Genomic DNA, 14,174 nt, shown 5'->3' with positions numbered 1-14,174 from the left:
GCATTGTTATGACAGGGATATGACCCTGTTTAATACCCAACACGGCCAATTCATCGCTTTTATACAACTGTACTAAAAAAACCCGACGCTGAGTTTTCGAATGATTATTATCAACAGTGGCTCGTTTTAATAGCGCTAAGTTAACCGGTAATTTTATAATATGTATGTACGCTATAGAGCACTGTACAGAAAATCCCCAAAAGCGTCTTCTTCTTTGTATTTGTGTGTTGGGGGAGAGTTGGTGTAGGTTATAGTGAGATGCGGAGTTTATTCAGCCAGTCGATGATATTGGTTGTCAATTAATTCAGCTCAATGTACCTCAGGGAAACTGGTGAAGGGAATATTCTTCTAAAATGTGTTTTTTTGTTAACATTTATCACTTTCCACAACATATTGAATGAAATAAAATCTATTTCATTGCAGTAACATATATAAAATACAGCGTAGGGCGTAGTAACGACCCCTGTGGCACGCCTGCAAACGTATTTATTTGGTTGCTTCAAGGGTCTAAAATTGTTCACTAATCTTACTATTTAAAAAAAATCCACAAATGATTTGTGCAGGTTTCCTGAAAGCAATATCAATTTCTTCGAGAATTTCCAGTAATTTCCTACATACTACTCAAATTATATCAATTGCTTCAAATGCCTTTGAATTCAAATGTCAATGAATAATAATAATAATTATTATTACCCACCCCTCATACCTTTTTTTCCCCCTGAACTTCCTTTCCTTAAAAAAACCCTCCACACAGCATCTCCAAAGATAGCATAGGCACTTAGGAAATTAATTTCTCCTATGTAGGGTTAGTGAAAAAACAACAAGTTGCTTGCTTATTATTTTCAAAGTCTGCCACTGTAGAGTGGAAGATACTACCAGTATCGCCCTGGTGTAAGACCACCATTCAGAATTGAAACGTTGCTCCAAATGGCTTTAGCCGTGTTTAGTGACTAGATCTGAATAGCCAGGTACTGCCCCACCTTCCTCTTTCCCTTCCCCACTTACCTTCAGCCTCACAACATCCCCCAATTGGGGATGCCATAGTCTCACTGGCTCCAGACGGGAGCAGTTGGGACTCTTGTGAGGTATTCACTATAAAAAAAAAAAAAAACTGCGTTCGCCGCGACTGAAGCAGAATCACCTTCATTCCAAAAAGTTTTACTAAAAGTGTGAGATAAACCGATGTGAACAAAACTATCGCCAATTTACATGAATTTACGTGAATCAATTTGATTAGGTGTTCAAGGTTGGTCAATTTCACCCGAAGTAAGATAAAATTTAGATTACTTCGAGCTCACGGACACTCCTACAAAGCACTTATATCGCTTAATCTCTTCAGTGGAATAGAGTACATAATGAATTATATTACTTGGCCATGAAATGCGTGTTTTTTGCTGAACACCAATCTTATTTACTAGTTTTTTATTGTAATGCCAAGGTTTATATTATTATAAATTAATCATGAAACGGTAGATTTATTGACATAAATTACTTGACTAATTTTATAATGCCTTTTTAAATGTCAACTCAAGGGCAGTTTACAAAATTACAAACAATACCCCCAGGTAAAATTATCCAATGTTCATTTTCTCATTTAAAATATTTTTTCATAGAAACGATTAATCTTTTTTACCTATAAACTACATTTTTCGAAAAAAGTTATTTTTCTTTTTTTACTTCTGAAAGTATGTAGAATCATCCCCCGAAGTTTGCGCACTTTACCCTCTGATATCCTGTATAGAAATTTAAAGGTATCCGAGAACTACGAAGTTTCACAATTTTGTGACAATCTGTCATCAATTAATATCGGCTGTGGGTCTATCTGCGACAGATTGTAACGCTGGTTCAATGAACTCGGATATGTTTTAAATTTATGCGTCATTTTAATAATTGTAATTGATTGTGTGAAGAATTTAGACAAGCAAATATTTTATAATATTGTAAATACAGAAATTTTAGTAGTTGGAACTGATGTATCAAGAATTAATAAAGGTTGCAGCTATGTTTAGCGATCTAAACATCTAAATACAGAAGCATTTACAAATTACGTCTATACGTCTTCTCGTACTACATCCCTCTATCAAACTTCCTTCATCCTCTAACCATTCCACAAATGGGGACCCCATAGTTTTACTTTCCTAGGTCGTGATCAGAAATGAACAACCAGGTACTGAAATAAGATTTCTTGATATGATTTCAATGCAACACAATGACGCGATGAAGAAATAACACTTTGATTGCTGATTTTTCAATGTAATAAGGAATATTTTAAATAAAAAATACGTCTATAATTAAGTTGACATTGTTGAGTCGTGCATGTTTTACATCCAGACTAGTGACTTGAAATTCTTTCACAACCGGAAAAATATCTTAAACAATGCATTATTTACAAGAATTATTGATGAATATCTTTGAAAAGCATACGTCATTGATTCATGTTTTACAATTATGTGCATACCCTGCACACAATGTTACATTAAATTCATGTTGATAAATCATATGAAGTTGGTATGGCATATTCACACTTTTAACCCCTCCAGCGTTTTCGGGTCATATATGACCGGAAGTCCACATTTTATAAAAGGATTTTAATCTTTTTTATATCTCGCGGAAATACGTATTTTAACGACTTTTTATTAAATTAAGCGGAAAAGGTGAAGTTAGAGTATTCTTACAAATTTATTTATTTAAAAATAAGATGTACAATGGAAGATGCTCTGAGGAACTAGCGTCATTGATCCCTTCGGCACCGGTGCGTAGTCGGGATACACGCCAAACGCGCGCCCAACATTTGTACACGGTTGACATTTGTCACATGAGAACGGGTCGCTTCTACGATTCGTTCTTAAGTTCAACAGCTCGGCTGTGGAACGAACTGCCGGCCTCTGTGTTTCCTCCCTCCTACAACATGGGACTCTTCAAGACCCATGTTCACTCCTTCCTCTCCACAAAAAGACCCTCCACACAGCATCCCCAAATATGACATAGGCCCTGAGGGAAATTATTTTCTTCAGGGCCTCCTGTGTGGAGTTAATATAAAAAAAATGTATACAGGCTGTTCGGGGGTAAAGTGCACTAACTTAGGGGGTGATTGATTTTAAAAGTAGGAAAGATAACAAAAAATTTCCTACGTTTTATGGTAGTTTTTAGGAAAAAAAGTTGATTTGTTTGTATGGGAAAATAAATATTTTCAAATAGAAAAATATTTTAGTATGGGAAAAAAAAAGTTGGAATTTCGAAAAAAGTTATCTATTTTTTTACTTCTACCATCATTTAGAATCACCTCCCGAAGTTAGTGCACCTTACCCACGGACACCCTATATATATGGAAAACATTGCAAACTGAACAAAAATGTTGAAAGAACTGTTGAAGGGTTAAAAATCAAATGTTCGATCCGTTGTGACCTCTCGTTCTGATAAAGGAGTCGTTTATAAGAGAGAGGAAGATAATATAATGTAGCTCTCAGAGGTAGATGTGTAATACATGCGTCAGAAACACGTTATTTAAAAAAGTTTTCCGGTATAAAATAATAATATTGTAAGTACAGTAATTTAGAATGTGTCCCCTTCCGTAGACTGGACAAAAACAATCCTAAAAACGTTATATCTACCGATTTGACTGATGACGCCAATAAATTTACAATCGACGAAATTGTTTATCTGCGAGAATGAATTTTGATGATTGAAAATGTGCTGAAATCGAAATAATGAATTAGAGTGAAAAATATTAATAATATTACGCCGATTCTGAATATATAATTTTAACTGTATATAATTTGACTGCGGTTTACAAATTACTGCAAAAGAAATCATGTTTTTTTAATTACAGTGAAAAAATTAATAATATACGCTGATTCTGAATATATAAGTTTAACTGTATATAATGTGACTGCGGTTTACAAATTACTGCAAAAGAAATTATGTTTTTTTTTAAATCTTGGAAAATAACTGTTTTTTCATGGCGAATCAGGATTGACCTTACTGTAATACTGTAATACTGCGAGTAGAATACATCTTGGCCTTTGAAATAATCGAGTATTTTTTAGATAAGTCTTTTTATAAGCCCAGAAAAAAATAGTATAAAGGCCTATGAAAACTGCTTTAAAGTTCAAAATCTCCTACTTACGAACCCATTTTCGGTTATGATTTTATTGTATAATTTGGAAAATTAAGTTATTTATAAAATGATCGAAAAAAAATTAAATATTTATGCCTGAAAATCCACAAAATAAAATAAAAGGCACCTTTTGGCCATGTTTTTTTTCTTGCATAAATCAAAACAGGCGGATGGTGTTAAGCGGGAATTTAAACCTTATCGCCATCTACGTAAGGGTTGTTGTTGATAGCGGCTCAATTTAAAATATTACACGACGTAGTGCATCGCCTTAATATCATTCTACATTGTTGTTTCATCACTTGCAAATATGTTTATTTTATCTGTGAAAAAGCGCGACGCAAAATTCCACGTTAAAAATCATAAGTAGAGATCCAGACACTGTATTTAACAATAATAATAATAATATTTGGATCATTTATATAGCGCCGTTTTTGTGCAAAATCACCTTTTACAAGAAGTCCTCATAGTACTTATTTTATTGTGAAGAACGCTAATTTAGCTGGAAAATATAATAAAACTCAAGAATATTTACATTATGTCTTCATTGCATTATATTTTTCAGAACATACTACATAGGATAGATTTGTATGTTTTTTTATAAATTTATATACCCATAAACACATTATCAGGCAAGTATTATATGGTACAGCGTACAACGGGCGATTGGCAAATTACCCCTGGCGTTACATAAAATTCTCAATTCCTGCACAATATAGTACATATTTCGGAATAATTTAATCATTAATCATATAAATATGTAACCTTCAGTGAATAATAGTTTAACGGTAAGTCTCCGTGGACAGTAGCCAGTTGACCCATAATAAGCGAAATAATTATCTTTATCGACGAATAATACTATAATGACATGGTCATTAAAGTGTTTATGTAGAATTAATTTTTGACAAGTTGATGGTGATTTATTCGAGGTGATTATCATCTAACACATTACATAATTAGAGATGATAGAATTGTATAAAAATAGTGTTACTCGTGAAAAATCACGTAATGTAATCTTATCTTGTTGAGATGAAAACTGAGAAAAAATAATTCTACAAAAACAAAAATTATTACAATTTTCAAATATGGAATACAATCAAAATAATCCTCACGTAAAATGTATTCATATAGTGGCTCATAACCGTGTAAAATCACGGGATAAGCTAAATTGATGATAAATCAGTTCAAATTTTGAAAACAACATAATCGTTAAAATAATTTTCTTTTAAATATACGTGAGAAAAAAGGCGCGAGCTGAACCGCGTATGATGGGAAAGGACCGAAGCAATCGCAAGCATCAACGCTTATAAAGGTTGATATCTACCTACTTGTATCGCTTGTCTGAATTATTGACACGATCAGTTACAATTTTGAATATGACAATCAGATTAAAAACCAAATTTGAGTTCATTGAAACAGATTTCACGCAGGACTAACGGACATCACAAACAATCGAGATGAATACATTTGATATTTGAATAGATATCTACTTTATCTACGAAAAATAAAAAAAATAATTTTTCCAATCAGTTCCAATTTTTCTAAATTCTCAGTTTACTCGTGTGCACAATTTTCTCTCAGCATTCATGCGTTTTGTTTATGCATCTGCTAATGAAACTCCACCTGTAACTATTGCCTATAATAAATATTATGTGCATAGAAATTTAATAATAATATTTGGATGATTTGTATAGCGCCGTTTTTGTGAAAAATTATTCAAGGGCGCTGTATAATTATATGCTCTTTCCTATTACTAAATTTAGATCGTACAAACTGTTATCAACCTTTGGCTAACAGATTGCATCCACCGGTTCTTCAATCTAAATAATACAAATAGATAATAATATTAATTTTATCGATGCATCGATGATTAGGTCGTTCAATATGAATACGATTAGAGTTATATAATATTATTGTTAATAATAATAACATTGTATAAGTATATGTAAAAAAGAAGCATTTTGTATACCTAGTTATAATTTTTGTATTTGTTTTCAATAAATAAATTGAAGTAGAAAACGAAGACTTTGTGGTTTAACATTTTATGTAAAATAAAGCGAACACGATATAAATTGTTGAAATATTTGTGATCTGACGTTTTCGCTTGTATTCAAGAGGGCAGTATAATATTATCAATCATTATTGCCTACCGGTTTCGCTTAAACTATCCTGGTAATAAGCCAAACGGTTAGTTTACATTTCCACATCTACAAGCAACAATTTTTTAAAATTATTTATTAGTGCTTACCTACAAAGTGACTTGTCTCATAAACAAATAATTATAAATAAAAAATGTATATACAATATTATTGTAATAACTTTTGAAGGTTAAATGAGGAAAAAATAGTGAATTAAATGTAGAATTTGACATATGAAAAATAATAAGATCCCAATGGCCGAGTGGTTAGAGGCGTTGTCCTGGTAAGACAGAGATTCTGGGTTCGATATCCAGTTGAGACCGTTACCTTTTTTTATTTTGCTGTATCTAGTTCTGTTTCATGTTTCGTTTGTATTTATTAGTATTATTTTCTTCTTCAAAAAACTATAGCTCGTGTAGAAGAACAAAATGTATTATTTAATTCTAAGAGGATGGGGCGACTGAATGCATTTGCGCCACTCGCCCGAAAATATCACAGCGTTGCCCTTACAAATAATAATAGGGGAGGGTATTAACCCCCCTTTACGCGTGCTAAAAGACTGAGCATAAAATAGTAAATGTCCATGGAAACTTGTTACAATAATTAGTTTAAATTGAATAGCTTACCACTTATTCTCCTCATGATTCTTAATCCCCGGTCGTAACAGCAAAGCAATCGGAACCAGACACAGTTTGACAACTCCTAACCAATGTATCACAACACTCGTCAACACAAAACATAAGATTCAATGACAACAAATGCCCCCAAATCCGTCACAACTTTCACAACAAGCACTGTTTTACTATCAAAACAAGCCCAGGACATCCACCGATCGATCGGCAATCACATAAAAATGCAAAAACCCCGGCGTTATGGGCATTTCGTAAAAACACGCATCGGGTAAAAAGTCGCAGCACGGAGATCACGCGGACATGTTTAGCGTGGCGCTAACTTTAAAAGACTGGGGTAGTTAGTTCGGCGCGCGGCCGTCAGGTTGTGATTTGAGTTGCTGCCGAGAGATGACGGTAGTGCGGCGGTTAGGTGCGCAGGCGCGGGCACGTGCGTCGATAAACTGTCAAAATTTTGGCGGGAGGTTTGTATTTGAGATACAATATTATTATAATTCCAATTTTGAAAGAGACAATAAAAATAATTACCCGTTAAAATATTATATTATGGGTAGATACCTATATTACCTACCTACGTTATCGCTTGTTTGAATCCTTAACACATTGCACATGACACTGAAACCTAAATCAATTTTTTGTTTTTACTTCGACAATTCATTCCTCACTTTAGTTATTGCAAAGTTTTATCATACAAACTTAACATTATTATCAACAATAACAAGTTAATTCCAGGGGAATTGGGAAATACAAGGAAATTATGCCTACCAATTACCTTAAGAGATTAAATACTGAAAGTGGTAAATAATTTTTTGTCTGGTTTCGTATTTTGTATTTAGCATTTTAACATTTTATATCTAGTGTATTCTAAAACACTGCTGTAATAATATTATATTACATACGTAGTTTGGACTTTACAACTCTGAGACATAACCAAACAGTTCCGTGAACAGCAGATGTAGTGTCCAAAAAGGTATGTTTCTAATATTTACTTTTAATAAATCAAAACCTAAATTTCCTCTGAAATCATACGATTTATTAGCAGGTACTCAAATACCTACCTACGTAATCATAAACAATAAATACTTCAAGATTTTTTTTTAAAATTTCATTTTAAGTAATAATACGATTTATCCAAAGCAATATCACCATCTCCATGACAATTCTTTTTTATAACTTTCTTCAGGACAGTAGGTACCATAATATTTCGATATGACAGCTCGTAGTAAGAACCACGATCACGCCAAATCTGACTGGATCAAAATGTACTATCAAACACGTCCACCATCTTCGGAACCGGAACATAACAAATAAATTCACAGACAAATGAAATGCCAAATGGTCGAATTTAAACAGGACTTCGGCACATCAGTCAATAAAATTGCACAATAACGCAACATTTTCCTCATTGTAGGAGCAAGGAGCGTACCCCATAATACTTAAGGCTATGCACTACGTCGTGTAATATTTTAAATTGAGCCGCTATCAATAAAAATCCTTACGTAGATGGCGATAAGGTTTAAATTCCCACTTAACACCATCCGCCTGTTTTGATTTATGCAAGAAAAAAACATGACCAAATAGTGCCTTTTATTTTATTTTGTGGATGTTCAGGCATGAATATTTTATTTTTTTTCGATCATTTTGTAAATAACTTAATTTGCCACATTATGCAATAAAATCATAACCGAAAATGGGTTCGTAAGTAGGAGATTTTGAACTTTAAAGCAGTTTTCATAGGCCTTTACATTATTTTTTTCCAGGCTTATAAAAGGACTTATCTAAAAAAATACTCGATTATTTCAAAGGCCAAGATGTATTCTACTCGCAGTATTTAATTAAAGCATCTGAAACATTTCTAGGCGACCAAATTTTCAAACCAAAAAAACTTGATTTTGAATGACTACGTATGGCATCGCCTTCCGGTCGTACGTCTGACGTGCCATGTGCTGTAGTGTATACCGGGACTGTGGGACTACCAATGGGCCCGTGTCGGTGCCATGTGCCGTGCCGTGTGCTGGGACCCAAGAGTGTAGATAGTTCCATTGCCGGGACTGTGAGAATGCCAATAGTGCCGTGCGGGTGCCGCACCGCACCTCCCATCGGCTGCCAACCAGCATGTTGCGAGCGCGGAGCAGGACTGGTCAATGTTAGACAGATTGAGGGCCGCACTCAAAAAATATGTATTCGAGGGCTGTTCCAAAATAACACATAACATAAATGAGAAGTATATGCCTGGGTCAATGAAAGACCCGCTTCTACTATCATAAAAGAAGCCTTATTTCAAATTGTATGCAGCTATTGCTAATTATTGCTCATATCAGAAATGGATGAAAATTTACGATTTTCATTAATTTGTCATCAGTCTGTTATAGATTATAGTTATTTATAATTATAGTTAAGTTATAGTTAATTATATAGTTATAGTTAGTTATATTTAATTATATGGTTAATTATATAGTTAGTTATAGTTAATTATATAGTTATCCGCTTCTACTATCATAAAAGAAGCCTTATTTCAAATTGTATGCAGCTATTGCTAATTATTGCTCATATCAGAAATGGATGAAAATTTACGATTTTCATTGATTTGTCATCAGTCTGTTATACATTTTAGTTAATTTAAATCATGTTATATTTTTCAAAGTTGGTGTTAATCACGCATACACACGCGGACATGTAGGTACACATTTCTTCGAACTTGGATGACATTGGAGCAGCATACAAAATAAATATCGGTCTTACCCAATCGCGATTTGGCACAGTTGTTAGAGCGGTTGACTCCAGTCCCTGGGGAGAAGTTTTATTTATTTTTATTTAATCCTTTATTTAATCCTTAGTCTAACCAATTTTGAAAAATATGTTTCCAAATATACCTATTAATAAAAATAGATTTATTGTTGTAAAAAATGTTGTTGATTTTTTAAATTTATTAAATATTTACATCAATCTGAATTTCACTTTTGTTCAATCTTGGAAATGGAACTTCCCGTCATCCGATCTAGCCGAGACTAGGACGAGATCGACTCACCGACTCTTTGTCGATGAGTCAAGTCTCTGTAGAGGAAGGTTCAATTGTCAGTCAGACCAAAAAATGCATCTCGCAAAAAACAGATATATTATATATTAAAAAACTGGGTTGATTTTTTCCATCACAAAATTTACGTAGTCAGAACAGAAATTACTGCGGACTTTACCGTTGTCAAATTAATTAGCTATCTGAAAACTTGATAAATAGCTGTTGATGACTTGCAATAATAACATTATATCGCACACCCAGATGAAGAGTAGTACAACTCAAAATACCACTTTTTTCAGGAACAGCAAAAAACATTTTACTCGATTTTTATGTGACCGATTAAAAATATTTTTATATTTTGTTGTTTGTTATTTTACTAGGATATTTATTTGCTCAATTACTTATCATCAAATACACGTATCACTTGTTTATTAATTAATTTCGTGTTATTTTAGTATTCGTGACTAAATAATTTTTTAATAATTTTATCAACTCAAATTAATCAACTATTATGAATTAGTAAAATTAAAATTACCTACTTTTGTAAACAAAACCGGAGTATGTGGAGTTGATATGTAGAACGCCCGAGAAACAAGACAGGTTCAATCACGAATACCAAATCAACTAAAATAATTCACGCTTTATGACTGCAGTTAATCACGAATACAAAACTAAGTCGAAATAATCCAGTCTTTGTGCGTATTGACAGCACCTTCCCCTACAGCTGGTATGTCGTAATTGGTGATGTGTTACTGTTGTTGGTGGTGGGTGTACGTGGAGCAACTCAGAAAGACTAACTTACATCGCCATCACATTATTATTGATGGAGATTTTAAAACAGGTGTCTTTGTAGTTTGTGTAGTTTTCGACGCAGATTCCGAAAATCGCAACAACTCAATTTTGAATTATTTCGAGTTGTGCTACCCTTTATCTAGGTGTGCGAATTATGTAATTTGTCATACATTTAAAAAAATAAAATTCTTGATGGTTTTATTATAATAACATCACCGTCATGTTAATAGTACAATTTTATTCACTATTCGGTTCAATCCGATCCGTACGAGGGTGGAAGTGAGCAAATAGGTATCTTGCGATAACTAATATATCTATATATCTTCTATAATATATATTCTATATAAATAAAAATGTAAATTTTCGTTTGTCCAAAAACATAAATCTTCGAATGTTCTTCACCGACTAGTTTAAAATTTTGACACAACGTTGTATTCAAATACGCGTGCGTTTTTATATATTATACAGGGTGTATCGGCACGTACCCGACAAACTTTAACCAGCTATTCCCATTAAAAACAAAAAATAAATAAAAAATCCACACTCCGTCACTGTCATTTGCATTGTTTCTCGTGTTCAACAGCTGTTATTAGCAAGTGTGTCAAAAAGTGTCCTCGCTCTTTCGTACACACTAAATAATAATAGTTAAAAATGAGACGAATGGTGCCGTGCCATTTCGTTGTGATTGTAAAAGCGCGTCAACGTAGGTACGTACGTACATTATTCAACGAAACTCGAACAAAATTTTGCCAGACGGGTTTTCAAACTTTGAAAAAGTTGAATAGTAAATTTTTTATTAAAAAAAAAATGTAACCGGACAGCAAAGTGCCCATAACATTTTTTACTCCAAATGTGCTAAGGAATAGGTGGTTAAAGTTTGTCGGGTACGTGCCGATACACCCTTTATAGATGTCATCAGTGACAGGTAAAAAAAAGTTTTTTTTTAAACAGCGCCATCTGTTGGACAACATGCACTATTGTTTCTCTATCTGCATAGACAGGCTAAGCAACAGCAACGCGTTGTACAGCTACTAAAATTATAATTAAAAAACAGAACTTCTTACGAATTTATTTTACAAATACGATAAACTTAACTAACATAACGTCCCTTAGCTTACAACACCGCTCAAGTCGAAAATTGGCGGTTTTCACATTTTAATGCCGATAGATAGAGCTGCTCATTGCGCGTCTAACCATTGGTCACATGATATAGATTTCAGTCAATTAGAAGCCTTCATTCAAAAAGTAGTAACAGCGCGCAAGTCGGTTAGCCTCTCAACACCGCACAAGTCGTTAGTCTGTCATACATTTCTCGTAAAAGTACTTCGCGCTCCGTGATTATTATATTTTTATGTGAGTTTTATCGCTGAAAGGTCTTTGCAAGATGTTTTAATAGAAGATTAAGAGGTAAGCTATATAATACAGTAATGTTTATTCATTATCACATAATATTCATATAGAAAGAAATCATTATTGAATATCTTCATTTACTTAAGCGGTGTTTACTAACCAGCTTTTTTAACTTGGGCGGTGTTTCAAAATGTATTTTATTTCTTTGAGGAAGCTCAATAATTGAAATACACTATGGATGGAAAAGAAATAGATTCATGGAGTTCAGGTGATCATGGTGTTTTGCAAGAAATCTAAACTCAGATCATATGACAACATAACGAACAAAAGCGGCAATATTTATTTGAAAATTTCTGGAAGAACATGAACTGGGAGCAGCAAAGATCATTTATAACTTCTCATGTTAATAAAGTACCAAAGAAAATTACAAAAAAATCCAGAAATCATCCAAAAGAACTGATAGTCGAACTTACGTTTTCACGATTGATAATGTACGTCACCAAGTCTGTAAAAAAATGTTCTTGGCCACTCTTGGCATTAAAGATTCGTTTATAAGATATTGGCTGACAAAAACAGACTGTGCCATGCCTCCAGATTTGTCTACTTCAACCAGTAACCGCAGAAATCCAGAGAAAATTGAAGACCACAAATATGTTGAAAAGTTTTTAGCAGGTCTTCCAAAGATGCCGTCGCATTACTGTCGTGCTAAAACATCACGAGAATACTTAGAACCAATTTTCTCGAACATGACACAGCTCTACCACACATATCAAGATAATTGTGAGTTAGAGGGTAGAATGCCTTGGTCGTAAATTATTTGACAAATTATTTTTGAAACTCACTCTGAGCCTATTCTACCCGAAGAAAGATCAATGTAACGATTGTTGCAGTCATAAAACTGGAAACATTACGGATGAAGAATACGCACAACATGTTTTGAAGAAAGATCGAGCCAGGAGAGAGAAAGATACTGACAAAGATATTGCACAGTCTGGAGCTTGTCATGTATTCACACAGGATGTTGAATCGGTAAAATTGGCTCCGTATCTTCAAGCTAATTCAATTTATTATAAAACTAAATTATGTATCCATAATTTTACATTATACAATTTAGCAACTAAAGAAGTAATGTGTTATTGGTTCGATGAGTCAAATAGCACACTTGAAGCCTTTGTTTTTGCTTCATGCTTAGTAGACTATCTAGAGAAAGTTTTGAGCCAGAAATTATTGCCTGTGATTTTATATTCCGATGGCTGTTGTGCTCAAAATCGCTATGTTACCTTAAGCAATGCTTTATTACGTTTAGCGATTGAAAAAAATATTGTAATTACTCAAAAGTACCTGGTAAAAGGCCATACCCACATGGAATGTGATTCCGTACACAGTGCAATAGAGTGTAAATTAAAAGGTAAAGAAATTTACCTTCCACAACAATACATGGCTATTACTAAAACCGCTAGGAGTGATCCTATGACTTACGAAGCTCGTTATTTGGACTATACCTTTTTTACCGACTTTTCGAAAGAATTAATTTATAAATCTATACGGCCTGGTAAAAAAGCAGGTGACCCAGCCGTCACAGATGTACGTATGCTAGAATACAGACCAAATAGCACAATTTGGTATAAAATTGGTTTTGATGACGAGCTTCAGCCGTTACCACATCGTCCCACGCCAATTAACAGCATTAAACAAATAAATCACCTGCAGAAATTGTATGCAGCTAGAATACCAATTACAAATCGGAAGTATAAAGATTTGCAAGACCTAAAAAGTGTATTACCATCTAGTTGCCACTCTTTTTATGATGACCTTCCGCACAGCAATCGCTAAAGACTGCAACTAACTATTAGACTGGAGATTTCGAGTATATTTTTTTAATTTTATAATTTTATTACTATTATATCTTGTTTAGTTGGAGTTTATTAAAGACTATGTTTTAAATATTTTCCTGGTAAAATAAAAAATAATAATAATAATTGCACTTAGGTACGCTCTAAAGGTTCGTCTGTCACCAAATAACTTAAAGCAATTTATCTCAACAATGTTATTCTTAAGATTTAGGTTATAAATACCTATTTATAACGATTGTTAATTATTTTTGAAATATTTCTTGATAAAAACTTTTCTTTGTA

Source organism: Hesperophylax consimilis, chromosome 12 (genome assembly GCF_061612785.1).
Source record: "Hesperophylax consimilis isolate HC1 chromosome 12, BYU_Hcon_1.0, whole genome shotgun sequence".
NCBI classification, from domain to species: domain Eukaryota; kingdom Metazoa; phylum Arthropoda; class Insecta; order Trichoptera; family Limnephilidae; genus Hesperophylax; species Hesperophylax consimilis.
This window is presented reverse-complemented; position numbering follows the sequence as displayed.